This window comes from Dasypus novemcinctus, chromosome 2 (assembly GCF_030445035.2).
Source record: "Dasypus novemcinctus isolate mDasNov1 chromosome 2, mDasNov1.1.hap2, whole genome shotgun sequence".
In the NCBI taxonomy this organism is placed as follows: domain Eukaryota; kingdom Metazoa; phylum Chordata; class Mammalia; order Cingulata; family Dasypodidae; genus Dasypus; species Dasypus novemcinctus.
Window position 1 is genome coordinate 90,687,084 of NC_080674.1, and position 14,665 is coordinate 90,701,748.

General features: G+C 37.1%; 1 long non-coding RNA gene across 1 annotated transcript in view; it reads left to right on the top strand.

Moving 5' to 3' along the window:
* LOC139436183 (uncharacterized) overlaps window positions 1-14,665 on the top strand; it is an 89,846-nt gene that overhangs the window by 66,786 nt on the left and 8,395 nt on the right. The window contains exons 2-3 of the long non-coding RNA XR_011646200.1: window positions 3,575-3,654; window positions 6,507-6,578. This is a non-coding gene — a long non-coding RNA (uncharacterized lncRNA). The remainder of the gene's footprint in view (window positions 1-3,574; window positions 3,655-6,506; window positions 6,579-14,665) is intronic.

Below are 14,665 nucleotides of genomic sequence, written 5' to 3' on the forward strand. Positions count from 1 at the left end.
AAAGAAATAACAAAGATTAGAGCAGAACTAAATGAAATTGAAAAAAAAAAATAGAGGAAATCAACAAATCAAAATCAAAAGGTGGTGCTTTGAGAAAATCAATAAACCCTTTACCTTTGGGTGGACCTTTGCGGGCTTGAGGGGGCTAGGGATGGGAGGACGGGTAATATTGCCCAAGAAATTGGGGGGAGGGTGGGGCAACATACAAACATAGGAGATTGTCAGGTGTTCGTTGAGAGTATAATGCTGAGAAAATCTTTTCAAAAATATAATAAGGAAAGTTACCTGTTTAAGATACTTAAAGGGGATAATCTGACACAGGACAGACTCCTAGGGAATATGTGAATGATAATTTTGCCAGAGTGGGTTATATCATTGGGTAGAGACCTATATAATGAGGGTGAAGGTATACCCACATCCTGGGGAAGACTGAGGCCATCAGGTAGAGGGAACTGTATCTCTCAAGAGTAATGGTGGCTCCCAGGGCATTAGGGCAGTTCAGCATGTCAAGCCCTCAACAATGTTGCAAGTATCTCTGAACATGGCTCTTCAAGAAATGAAGATTGACTGACACTGTGGGCCCTAAGGGGAGGGGGAAATAAATATTAAATAGATGGAACCAATGTAACTGTGTGGGCAATAGAAGTGTTTCACAAGAGTACGCAAGGATGGATATAAGACATGTAGAATTACACTAAAAATATATAGGGGCTGATAGGCTAAAATGTAAATTATAATGTAAATCATAAGATAACTAAAAATTTAGAAAATTGTATAGTCTAAAATATAAACCACAATGTAAACACAAATGTTACCTTGTTTGAAAGCTATTGTCTCAATATCTGTACATCAGTTTCAGTAAATATGGTATGAATATGTTAAAAGATTATTGCTGTGGAAGGGAAAAGGTTTTATGTTGGATATGTGGGAGTACTGTATATTGTATATATGAATTACTGTGATCTAAGACTCTTGTGAAGATAAGCTTAATAATTAGAAAAAAGAAAAGAAAAAGATAGGATGTAGAATTTTTCCAAATTAATATGTATTTTATATCTAACCTTTAAGCTCATTGCTATATTCCATTTTACTATTAAGGGAACCTGGCAATATATTGGGCTTCACTTTCAGGAAGTTTTGGATCTCAGAGAGGTTCAACAAGGGCAGTGGAGGAATACTAGTGTGGGATGTTATTGACAGAGGACACATGGTTGGCAGGGAGTTCTACAGGGCATATATCCAGGGTACATAAAAATGTTTGGATATTTTCATAATGGAAACAATTAAAAACAACAACTGAGGGAGTGCTGAGATTCTAGCCAGGGGAGCTCTATCACAGTCCCTAAAGGAACAGCAACAATCCCCCAAGTACAATGGCAAAGACCAAAAAAGAATGAAGGTCTAACAATGAGCCCCTGATACTAATGGCTATGCTTGTGAGACTGTGCACCTGAAAAAAGAACAAGGCCTAGAGCAGCAGTGTGCCTAAGAGTTACCTCCTGAGAGCCTCCGTGTTGCTCAAATGTGGCCAGTCTCAAAGCCAAACTCAGCATGTAAATTTGTTGCCTTCCCCCCAGCATGGGACATGACTCCCAGGGATGAGCCTCCCTGGCACCGAGGGATCAATACCAAGTACCAGCTGATGACGTAACTAGAAAATGACCTTGAATAAAAGGTTCAACTCAGACCAGCAGAATATCTCTGTCTACATAACAGCAGTTAAAAATGCTTTTTGACCTACATCAAGGGGGAAATGGAAAGGACAAATGAGTTTATATGGCTATGAGTCTCTATAAAAGAGCCAGGAAGTTATCAGAGGGGTTGCCCTTATGCACATCTGAGCAGAGTCCCAGAGACAGATAAAGCAGATACAACCCCAGATATTGGTTCTTCTGAGGGCTACAGAGACCCACAGGTTCTATGGTCATGGCAGATGGAGTTCAGTGCCATGTCAGTTGGCCCTTCTTTGGAGCTGGTGTTTCTGTGTAATGAAGCTGGACTCAGGTGTGATTTCTTTTCACAAGCCTTTCCTGTTACTTTACCAGAATTGTAGTTGGTGCTGGGGTTTAAGATATACCCAGGGGATCTGAATCTCTGGACTGACCATATGATAGCCAGGTCCTGAGCCTCAACAGACTTCAGCTCCTACACTCTGGTTTATTGGACTTACCTCACTCAGCTCACATGGAGTAGAAGAATGTCAACCACCATACCATGGAGCCAAGAGTGCCTACAACTGAAAGTAGGAGGATTGCATCCAGCATCCATGTGGAATCTAAGCCCCCTCTTGACATAGATGTGGAATGGACACAACCAATCCAAAGTCCACAGGATGGAGGAATAGAATATGGATTAGAGTGGACTTACTGATATTCTATTCATGAACTATTGTGGTTAGTAATCAAAGAAAATGTGGCATTGGTGTGGACAAAGTGGCCATGGTGGCTGCTGGGTCTGAGGAATGGGAGGAAGAGATGAGATGTGGACTTGGAGTTGTCCTGGGTGGTGCTGCAGGGACAATTACTGGACATTGTAGGTCCTCCCATGGCCCACTGGATGGAATGTGGGAGAGTGTGTGCTATGATGTGGACCATTGACCATGAGGTGCAGTGACGCTCAGAGATGTATTCACCAAATACAATGAATGTGTCATGATGATGGAGGAGAACGTTGCTATGGGGGGAGTAGTGAGGTGAGGGGAGTGGGGAGTACATGGGGACCTCATTTTTTTTAATGTAATATTTTTAAAAAATGGATTAAAAAAATAAAAAAAAGATACACTGAAACACCTGAAACTCCAAAAATAAATAAACATAAAAATAAATATTATATATATATATATAATAAATCCTTAGCAGAACTAACAAAGAGAAAAATAGAATATGCAAATAAATAAAATCAGAATGAAAGGGGGGACATTACAACTGATTCCAAAGAAAGAAAAAGGATCATAAGAGGATATTATGAGAAACTGTTTGCCAATAAGTGACACAAGCTAGATGAAATGGACAAAATCCTAGAAATGCACAACCTACATTGTTTGCCTCAACAAGAAACCAATCACAAGGAAGGAGATTAAATCAGTCATCAAAAGTCTTGTGAAAAAGAAATGTCCAGGCCCAGATGGCTTCACAGGTGAATTCTACTAAACATTTCGAGAAGAATTAATACCAGTAATGTTTAAACTTTTCCAAAAAATTGAAAAGGAGGAAAAATTGTCTAATTTATTTTATGAAGCCAACATCACCCTAGTATCAAAGCCAGATAAAGGTATTACAAGAAAATAAATTACAGACCAATGTCTCTGATGAACATAGATGCAAAAATTCTCGACAAAATACTTGCAAATCAAATCCAACAGCATATAAAAACAATTATACATCATGACCAAATGAGGTTTTTGTTGTTGTTGTTTTGTTTGTTTGGTTTTTTTTTTTTTAGGTCCCTAGGCTGGAGATTGAACCCAGGACTTGAATGCGGGAAGCTGGTACTCAATCACTGAACTACATCAGCTCCCCTGAGTTTTTTTTTGTTTGTTTGCTTGTTACTTGTTTTGTTTTGTTTTGTTTTTTAGGAGGCATTGGGGACTGAACCCAAGACATCCCATGTGGGAAGCAGATGCTTAACCTCTTGAGCCACATCCGCTCCCCTCAAGTGAGTTTTACTCCTGGTATGCAAGGGTGATTCAACATAAGAATATCAATGAATGTAATACACCACATTAACAAATCAAGGGGAAAAAAAACACATGATCATCTTGATTGAATCAGAAAAGGCATCTAACAAACCCAGCATCCTTTCTTGATAAAAACACTTTGAAAGACAGGAATAGAAGGAAAGTTCCTCAACATAATGAAGGACATGAAAATCCCACAGCCAATATCATACTTAATGGGGAGAAGTTGAAAGTTTTCTGGCTAAGATCAGGAAGAAGACAAGGATGCCCATTTTCACCTCCATTATTCAACATTGTGCTAGAATTCTAGCTAGAGCAACTAGGCAAGAAAAAGAAATAAAAGGCATCCAAATTAGAAAAGAAGGCATAAAACTCTCACTAGTCACAGATGACATAATCCTGTATTTAGAAAATCCTGAAATTCTACATCAAAGCTACTTGAGGTAATAGACAAGTTCAGCAAAGTGGCAAAATATGAGATCAACACACAAAAATCAGTAGCATTTCTATACACTTGTAATGAGCAAGCTGAGAAGGAAATCAAGAAAAAAATTCCATTTACAATAGCAACAAAAAGACTTAAATATCTAAGAATTAATTTAACCAGGAATGTAAAGGATCTGTATTCAGAAAACTGCAAAACTGTTAAAAGAAATCAAAGAATACCTAAACAAATGAAAGGATATTCATGTTCATGGATTGAAAGACTAAACATCATGAAGACATCAATTCTACCCAAATTACCTATAGATTCAATGCAATATCAATCAAAATTCCAACAGCCTACTTTACAGAAATAGAAAAGTCAACTACCAAATTTATTTGGAAGGGAAAGGGGTCTTGTATAGCTAAAAACATTCTTAAAAAGATGAGTAAATTCAGAGGACTCATGCTCCCTGACCTTGAAGTGTCTTATAAAGATACAGTGGTCAAAACAGTATAGCATCGTCATAAAGATAGACACATTGATCAATGGAATGAAATTAAGAGTTCAGAAATAGACCCTTACCTCTATGTTCACCTGATTTTTTATATATCTACCAAGTCCACTTTTCTGGAACAGAACAGCCTGTTAAACAAATGGTGCTGGAAGAACTGGATATCCACAACTAAAAGAATGAAAGAGGACCCCTATCTCATTCCCTATATAAGAATCAACTCAAAATGGATCAAAGACCTAAACATAAAGACAAGACTATAAAACTCCTAGAAGATAACATAGGGAAATATCTACAAGACCTTGTATTAGGTGGGGGTCTCTTAAACCTTACATCCAAAGCATGAGCAACAAAAGAGAAATTAGATAATTGGGACCTTCTCAAAATAAAACCTCAAACAACTTTGTGAAGGGGGTTAAAAGGCAGCCTCAATGGGAGAAAATATTTGGAAATCACACATCCAACAAGGGTCTAATATCCATGATATATAAAGAGATCCTCAAATATAAAAAGACAAATGACCTAATTAAAAAATAGGCAAAAGCCCTGAATAGACATTTTTCTAAGAAGAAATATAAATGGTGAAAAAATGCTCAGCATCACTGGCTATTAGGGAAATACAAATCAAAGCTATAATGAGATATCATTTCACATCTACTAGAATGGCTACTATTAACAAAACAAAATTACAAATTTTGGAGAGGATGTGGAGGGCTAGGAATGCTTATTCATTGCTGGTGGGAATGTAGAATGGTACAGACACTGTGAAAGTCTCTTTGGCAGTTCCTTAGGGTGTTAGATATAAATCTACTGTGTGACCCTGCAATACTGCTACTAGGTATATACCCAGAAGAACTGACAGCAGTGACACAAATAGATATCTCCACACCGATGTTCATCGTAATATTATTCACAATTATCAAAAGATGTAAACAACCCATGGTGTCCATTAACTGAAGAGTGGATAAACAAATTATGGTACATACAAATGATGGAATATTATTCAGCTGTAAGAAGAAATGAAGTCATAAAATATATGACAACATGGATGAACCTGGAGAACATTACATTGAGTGAGGCAAACCATGCACAGAAGGACAAATATTGCATGACTTTGCTATTATGAACTAAATATAATGAGCAAACTCATGGTGTTAATAGCTAAAATATGTCACCAGAGAAAAGAATGTGGTTAGAGAATGGAAGGATGAGGCTTAATCTGTCTAGACTTGGTTAAAAGATGTTTGGAAATGTTTGGAAATGAATAGAAATGGAGAAAACACTTCATAGGATTTGAAATTAGCAGTGCTAACAGATGGGTATGATAGTGGTTTTGTTATGTTTTGTTTTTTAAGTAATGAAAATGCTCTAATACTGATTTTTGATTGAAGTGATGAATGCACAACTCAACTCAGTGATTATACCAAATGCCATTGATTATACATTTTAGATAAATTGTATGGTTTATGAGCAAAACAAATAATAGGATGGCTTGGGGGAAAATACAACAAATGTATGATAGGGACTGTATTTACTACTAATACTTTGATGATGCTCTTTCATAATTTGTTACAAATGTTTCACAACAATGCAAGGTGTTTGTGTTGGAGTGATGTATGGTAGTCATGATTGATGTTATACATGTTTGTTTTGTAAGTTAATAAGTTTTACTATACACTTATTATTTATGTATGTTCATGTATGAATAATATGCCTCAATAAATTGTTTTCAAAATGAAAAAAAGTACAATTACAGAAAAGTGCTATCATCAATAGGAACAAATGTTCTACACCAAAGCAAAATGTTGGTGATGTTTTGGAATCCTGTTTTTTATGCATTATTTTTATGTAAAACCAGAACTTCTCTAATAAAACTTTATTTTTAAAAAAAGGAATAATGTCTGCAGTTGTAGAAGGATTTCACTGAAATCACAAAATTGAAAAGACTAAAATATATTACTTCGGTAAGTAAATTTATTTATTTATTTACTTTAATTTCTTTCTCTCTCCTCCCCCCCCTCCCCCCAGTTGTCTGCTCTCTCTGTCCATTAGCTGTGTATCCTTCAGTATCCACTTGTATTCTTGTCAGTGGCAATCTGTGTCTCTCTTTGTTGCACCATCTTGCTGCATCAGCTCTCCATGTGTGTGGCACCACTCCTAGGCAGGCTGCACTTTTTTCAGGGTGGCTCTCCTTATGGGGTGCACTCCTTGCACGTGGGGCTCCACTACAGGGGACACTCCTGCATGGCATGGCACTACTTGTGCGCATCAGCACTGCACATGGGCCAGCTCACCACATGGGTCAGGTGGCCCTGGGTTTGAACCCTGGACCTCCCATGTGGTAGGTGGATGTCCTATCAGTTGAGCCAAATCCGCTTTCCAGTAAATTTATTTATAAAAATATTTTTACTGTGTTTATTTAAAAATACATTAATTTTATATGCAGCATTTGTTGACATATATTATATTGGAGCCTTATTAAAGCCCAGCAGTCCCTCCCCATTTTTCTGCTACTGTCATGCCAAAGACCATTTCTAGAGTGGATATAATTGATCTTTTTGGTTCTCCTGGCACACAATTGAACAGTTATTGTGACTGCAAGTATAATTGTTCATACCTGGAAAAATTAATGCAGTAGTTTTTCTTTCAACCTAACTGGATCATTGAAATTTTGTACCATGTTATGAACAAACACAAATGGTTACTTGAATCCAGAAACTTTAGAAAAATAAAAAAGAATAACATAAATATGATGTAATGTGTATTTTAGTTTTAATAATTATTATATTTAGTTGATGGAACATCAGTTTGATTTATTAACAAGTGGGGAGACTATGACATGATTAAAAATTGCTCTGCTTGACTTTACAACAACAATATATTGAACCACCTAAATATACACTTCCAAACCTAAACTGAAGAAGTTCCTCAACTTGACCACCAGATCCCAAAAATGTCCATGACCACCCTAATGCTACCTGTCATGAGGAAAGGTAAAATAGAGAGGATACAGAGAGGAAACAGTGGCCAATTACTTTAACAAAATTTTTTTTTAAATGTTTCAACTATTTTACATTTTAAAGAAGTTTTTTAAAAGCATAGTCATTTTTATGCATGCAGAGAACATCACAGTAAAGATTAAAAGGCAATTACAAAACTAGTTGCCTCTGGGGAGAAAGAACGATGTCTTAGAGATGGGGGACAAGGTAGAGAAGGTAGATGTCTCCTTTATTGTCCATGCTCTTATAACTTTTGAAGTTTTTATTACTATTATTTTATTTGTTTATTTTCTTTACCATGTACCTGTATAACATTCAGCTTATGAAAGAAAGAAAAATAATTAGGCTATATTTTGAAAATCAAAAGGAAAGCTTAAAATATTAAATCATACCATTAACTTTATACCTTTTCCTGCTGTTTATCAATAAACTAGAAAAGATACTTTCTTGCTTCATTGCAGACTCACATGTTTTCTCAGTTTAGATTTATATTGCCTTGCTTTAAAAATAGGTACATTCTAAAATAAGAACAAGGCCTAGAGCAACATTGTGCCTGGGAATTTCCTCCTGTCAGCCTTCATGTTACTCAAATGTGGCCAGTCTCGAAGCCAAACTCAGCATGTAAATGCAATGCCTTCCCTCCAGCGTGGGACATGACACCCGGGGATGAGTCTCCCTGGCAACGAGGGACCACTATCAAATACCAACTGATGATGCAACTGGAAAAGGACCTTATATGGAAGGTTCAATGCGGATCAGCAGAATATCCATGTCTACATAAAATAACATGACTTTAAAATGCTGTTTGACCTAAAGTAAGGGGGAAATGGAAAGGAGAAATGAGTTTATATGGCTACGAGTTTCTAAAAAAGAGTCTGGAGGCTGGCAGAAGGATTGCCCTCATGCACAACTGAGCAGAGTCAGAGAGACAGATAAAGCAGATACAACCCCCAGATATTGGTTCCTATGAAGGCTAAAGAGACCCATGAGAGTTATGGTCATGGCCGATGGGGTTTACTACCAGGGCAGATGGCCCCTCTCTGGAAATGGTGTTTATGTGTGATGAATCTGGACTCAGATGGGATCTCCCTTCATAAGACTTTCATACTAATCTGCTGGAGGTGCAGTTAACGTTGGGGTTTAAGATATAGTTAGGGGATTTGAATCTCTGGACTGATAATGTGATAGCCAGGTCCTGAGCCTCAACAGACTCCAGCACCTACAATCTGATTTATTGGACTTACCACACTCAGCTAAGATGGAGTTGAAGAAGGACAATCACCACACCATGGAGCCTAGAGTGATTACAACTGAAAATGGGAGGATGGCAGCCAGCATCCATGTGGAATCTGAGCCTCCTCTTGACATAGAGGTGCAATGGACACAACCAATCCAATGTCCACATAGAAGAGGTGGCATTGGATTGGGAAAAGTGGACATGGTGGACGATGGGTATGGGGAAGGGCAGGAAGAGATGAGAGGTGGGGGCGTATTTGGGACGTGGAGCTGCCCTGGATGGCGCCTCGGGGGTGATCACCGGACATCGTGGATCCTCACAGGGCCCACTGGATGGAATGGAGGAGAGTATGGGCCATGATGTGGACCATTGTCTATGAGGTGCAGAGGTGCCCAAAGATGTACTTACCAAATCCAATGGATGTGTCATGATGATGGGAACGAGTGTTGTTGGGGGGGGAGAGGGGGGGTGGGGGGGTGGGGTTGAATGGGACCTCACATATATATTTTTAATGTAATATTATTACAAAGTCAATAAAAAAATAAAAATAAAAATAAAAATAGGTACATTGTATTTTATTTATTAAGATGTATTTCCTCCTCTTAAGAGTTCCTGAAATACACTGTGGGTGATAAGGGTTATTTCTACTTTCTTTACTTGTTTGGCAGAATTCACCAATGAAATAATCTGGGCTGAGAGTTTCCTTTGTGGACAGATTTTTCATTTAAAAATTCATTTCTTTAGGGGAGCAGATATAGCTCAGTGGTTGAGTGCCTGCTTCCCATGTATGAGGTTGGGTTCAATCTCTAGTACTTCCTTTTAAAAAAATCCATTTCTTTAATAAATTTAGGCTATTTAGATTTTCTGTTTTCATTTTGTGTCAATATGGTAAGTTATAATTTTTAAAGAATTTGTCCCTGTCTTCTAAATTGTTGAATTTGTAAAGCTATTCCTAATGTTTCCTTATCTATTTAATGTCCTTATGATCTTTATTTTTTATTCTGAACATTGACCACTTTTGGTGTTTTACTTTTTTTTCTTGACCAGTCTATCTTGGAGTTTCTTACTTTTCTGATTCTTTCAAAGAACCAACTTTTGGCATGAATTTCCTCTATTTGTTTTCCATTTTATTGCTTTCTGCTCTTATCTTTCTCATTTCCTTCTTTCTACTTATTTTGGGTTTACTTTGCACTTTTCCTAGCTTCTAAATTTGGAAACTTAGATTATTAATTTTTTATAACTTTCTTGTTCACTAATAAAAGCATTTAAGGCTATAATTTTTCCTCTAAGCACTCCTTTAGCTGCATCTCATAATTTTTCACGTTGTATTTTCATTTTCATTCAGTTTGAAATATTTTCTAATTTCCATTGTGATTTCTTTTCTGAGTATAATGTTAATTTCAAGTATTTAAGTTTTCTTTGATTTTTAATTTAATTCCTGTGGTCAAAGAACATACTTTGCAAGAATTCAGTCTTTTAAAATTTATTCAGACATGACTTATGGTTCAGCATATAATCTCCCTCTGAGCATAGTAGGCATGTGGCAGTTTGAGATTATTTATGAATTCCAGAAAGAGAGATTAGACTTGTAAATTGATCTGTTTCTCTGGGCATGACACCATTTGATTGTATTAGAGTCAGCTGAGATGTGTTTGATTAAATTTTCTTAAGATTAGAGCTTTGATTTGACCACATCACTAGGGTGTATAATTCAGTTTAAATCCCACCCCCTTGGTGGACTGTATAAATGGACACTCACTCAAGAAGACACACAGAAGAAGATTACATGGGAATAGAGAGAGCTCCATAGACACAGAAGAGGAGAGAACTTTGATTTTGTGGCACAGAGAGAGAAATCAGCCCTATGCCAACCTACAGCTGAGATCAAAAGAAGCTGGGCCTGTGGCACCTTAAGAGGAAGAAGGTAGGAGAGAGAATACCTGCCATCTTGCTTCAACATCTGGCAACTGACTTGGGTGAGAAAACAACCTTGAACTGACTTTTTAGGGCCTTGTAACTGTAGGCCTTTACCCCAAATAAATACCCTTAATAAAAGCCAACAGATTTCTGGTACTTTGCCTCAGCACCTCTTTGGCTGACTAATACAAGGTGCATATGAAAAAAAATGGATATTCCTGCAGCTGTTGTGTGTAGTGTTCTATAAATGTCAATTAAGTCAAGTAGCTGATAGTATTGTTCAGCTCTTCTATCTTTTTTTATTTAAAGATTTATTTTATTTATTTCTCTCCCCTCCTCTCCCCCCCCCCCCCCCCATTGTCTGCTCTCTGTCCACTTGCATTGTTAGGCGGCATTGGGAAACTGCATCTCCTTTTTGTTGCATCACATCATCTTACTGCATCAGCTCTTCATGTGTGCAGTGCCACTTCTGGGAAGGCTGTGCTTTTTTCACATGGGGATGCTCTCCTTGCCAGGTGCACTCCCTGCATGTGGGGCACCCCTATGTGGGGGTGCCCCTGTGTGGCATGGCAGTCCTTATGCATGGCAGCATAGCATGTGGGCCAGCATCAGGAGACTCTGGGTATCAAACCCTGGACCCTCCATATGGTAGGTGGATGCTCTATCATTTGAACTACGTCTGCTTCCCCAGATCTTCTCTTCATTGATGTTTTTTTCTTAGTCTTTCTATCAATTGCTAGGAGAAGATTATGGTGAATAGAATTATGTATCCCAAGCAAAGATGTTTTTAATAAATATTCTTGTGGGTGTGAACTCATGTAAATAGGATCTTTTTAAGATGTTATTTTTGGTTAGGTTGTGGCCCAACTGAATCAAGGTAACCCTTAATTCTCATTATTAGGGTCCTTTATAAGCCCAAGAAATTGAGACACAGTAGATCTGATAAAGTTACATAGGAGAAAACCAGAAGTCACTGGAAAACAGAACAGACACAGGAGAGAAAGATCACTATGTATTAGGAGGCAGAGATGAAAGCCAAGGAACACCAAGGATCACAGTGAGCCATCACCAGGATGCTAAGAAGGCATGGCCTTGATTTAGGACTTCTGTCCTCCAAAACTGTGAGCCAATAGTTTTTTTTTTTTTTTTTTTTATGTACTGAGGGCTGAGGAATGAACCTGGGACCTCATATGCAGGAAGTCGTGTTCTACCATTGAGCCACATCAACTTCCCTGAGTTGGTTTTTTGGTTTTGCTTGTTGTTTGTTTTTGTTTTTTCAGGAGGCACTGGGAACTGAACCCTGGATGTCCCAGGTGGGAGGTGGGCACTCAACCGCTTGAGCCACATCCACTCCCCCAATAGATTCTTGTTCCTAACCCCGCACCTTGTGTGGTATTTGTCATAGCAGCCTGGAAAACTAAGACAGGGATGTAAAAATCTTCACCTATGATTGTGGATTTGTCTACTTCTACATGTAACTGTTACTTTTTACTTTATGTGTTCTGAAGGTGTGTTACTATGTGCATACATATCCATGATGTCTCCTTGTTGAATTGACCCTTTTGTTTTAATGAATTATCTCTCACCATATCTGTTAATTTTTGTTGTCTTGTTTATTTCATCTATATTAATATAACCACTCTAATCTTCTTTTGATTACTCTTTGCACAGTTTATATAATTTCCATCTTTTTACTTTTAATCTATCTATGTCTTTACATTTAAAGTGTCTTTTAGACAGCATGTAGTTGGGTTTTAACTAGAAACTATTTTCTGGTTATATTTAATTCTACCAAATTTATTGTTTGTTTTCTTTTTGTACCATTAGCTTCGTATTCCTGTTTCTCTTTATCTTCAAGTTTTAGGTTAATTGAATATGTGTTAGAATTTCATTTTAATTTGCCAGTTAGATTTTAGGTGTATCTTTTTATATTATTGTTACTGGCTGTTTAGGGATAACAATATGCATCCTTTACTTTTTTCATATTCTACTTAGAATTAACATATGTCTCTTTATGTAAAGAACTCTGAAACCACATATGATTTGACAGATATTTTTCTTTGATTATTTAAAAAGTTGTATTCAATTATCTGCTGGCACCCATTGTTTCTGGAGAAAAAAATGTCAGCTTTAATTTTTACTGTTGGTCTCCTGTATGTAATGTGCTATTTTTCTTTGGCTGCTTGTAAGAGTTTTTTCTTTATTTTTTTGAAGCAGTTTGACTGTTATGTCTAGGTACAGTTTCTTTAGTATTTATTCTGTTTGTGGTTCACTGAACTTCTGGAATCTATACATCTATGTCTTTCACCAAATTGAGGACATTTTCAGCCATTATTTGTTCAAATATTTTTATGTTCAATTTTATCTCTTATCTGGGATTCTAATGCACTAGATATTGACATTTTTCTAGAGATCGCTGAGGCTTTATTAATTTTTAAAATACCCTCTATTCTCCTTTCTTTACATTGTACAATTTCTATTGATGGATCTTCAATTTCACTGTGACTTCCATCATTTACAATCTACTGTCTAAACAACCTAATGAATTTTTTTAAAAGATTTTAATTTTATTTATTTCCCCCCACCACCTTGTAGTTTGCATTTGCCATGTCTGTTCATCTTTAGGAGCCACTGGGAACCAAACCCAGGACCTCTGATGTGGGAAGGAGGTGCCTAATCGCTTGAGCCATTTCTGCTCCCTGCTTTGTTGTGTCTCTCATTATGTTTTTCCTCCCTGCATCTCTTGTTGCATCATCTTGTTGCATCACCTTACTATACCTATACATTGTGTCACTCACTGTCTTCCTTAGAAAGCACTGGGAACCTCTGCCCCCTGCTTTATTGTGCCTCTCATCGTGTTTTTTTTTCCTCTTGTTCTCTTGTTGTGTCAGCTTACCACACCTCCCCATCATGTCAGGTTGCCTTCTTCTTTAGGGGGTACTGGGATTTGAAGCAGCAACCTCCCATGTGGTAGGCAGGAGCCCAGTCACCTGAGCTACATCCACTTCCCTCTAATGAATTTTTAACTGTAATATAACATCCATTGTTCTAGAATTTCCATTTGTTTCTTTTTATACTTTCTCTTTCTCTGCTGAGATTTCCTGTTTTCTTATCCATTATGATCAAAATTTCCTTTTTGCACTTGATCATATTTACAATAACTGCTCTTAAATCCTTGTTAGCTAATGCCATCATTGGGGTTATCTTAGTATTGACCCCTATATATTGTGTTTTCTCTTGTATAGAGGTTCTATTTTTCTGTTTTGTTTTTGTTTTTGTTTTTCAACAGGTCTAGTAATTTTGGATTGTATCATAGACATTGTGAAAATATGCTGTGGGGGCTCTGTATTTTGTTCTTTTGGAAAGTATGTTTTTTGTGTGTTTATTTCTTTGTTTTAGGGGACAGTTAACTTGGCTTGACTCAAACTACAAATCTCGTCTTTCTGCACTGGACAGCAGCTGAAACTTTTGTTCATTTATTTTAAATTTATCTGGGCTTCTTGGAGTCTGGCCTGCATATTTGTAGTTCAGAAGTCAGCCAAAATTTGGAAGAGTTTGTATGTGGAACTTTAGACTTTTCCTCTCTAGCTGTATCCTTGCCAGGATTCACACATATGCACACTATAGTAGCTGTGATTGCCCCAAACTGTCCTCTAGTTATTTAAGCCAGTAAGACTGCAGATTTCTATCAAGTTTTTAGTCACACAGCATGGCAGCTGACAAAAAAAAAAAAAAACCTAAAGAAAAAAAAAGAGAAAGGAAGCCATGCAGTATAATTAATTTCATCTAAATTTTCACTCCTCTCCATTTTTGCTTGCTTTTGGGCATGCCTTCAGATTGTTGGGGTTTTTTTTTTGTGTGTGTGTGTATATTTTATTACTATTATCTGTGAAAGAGT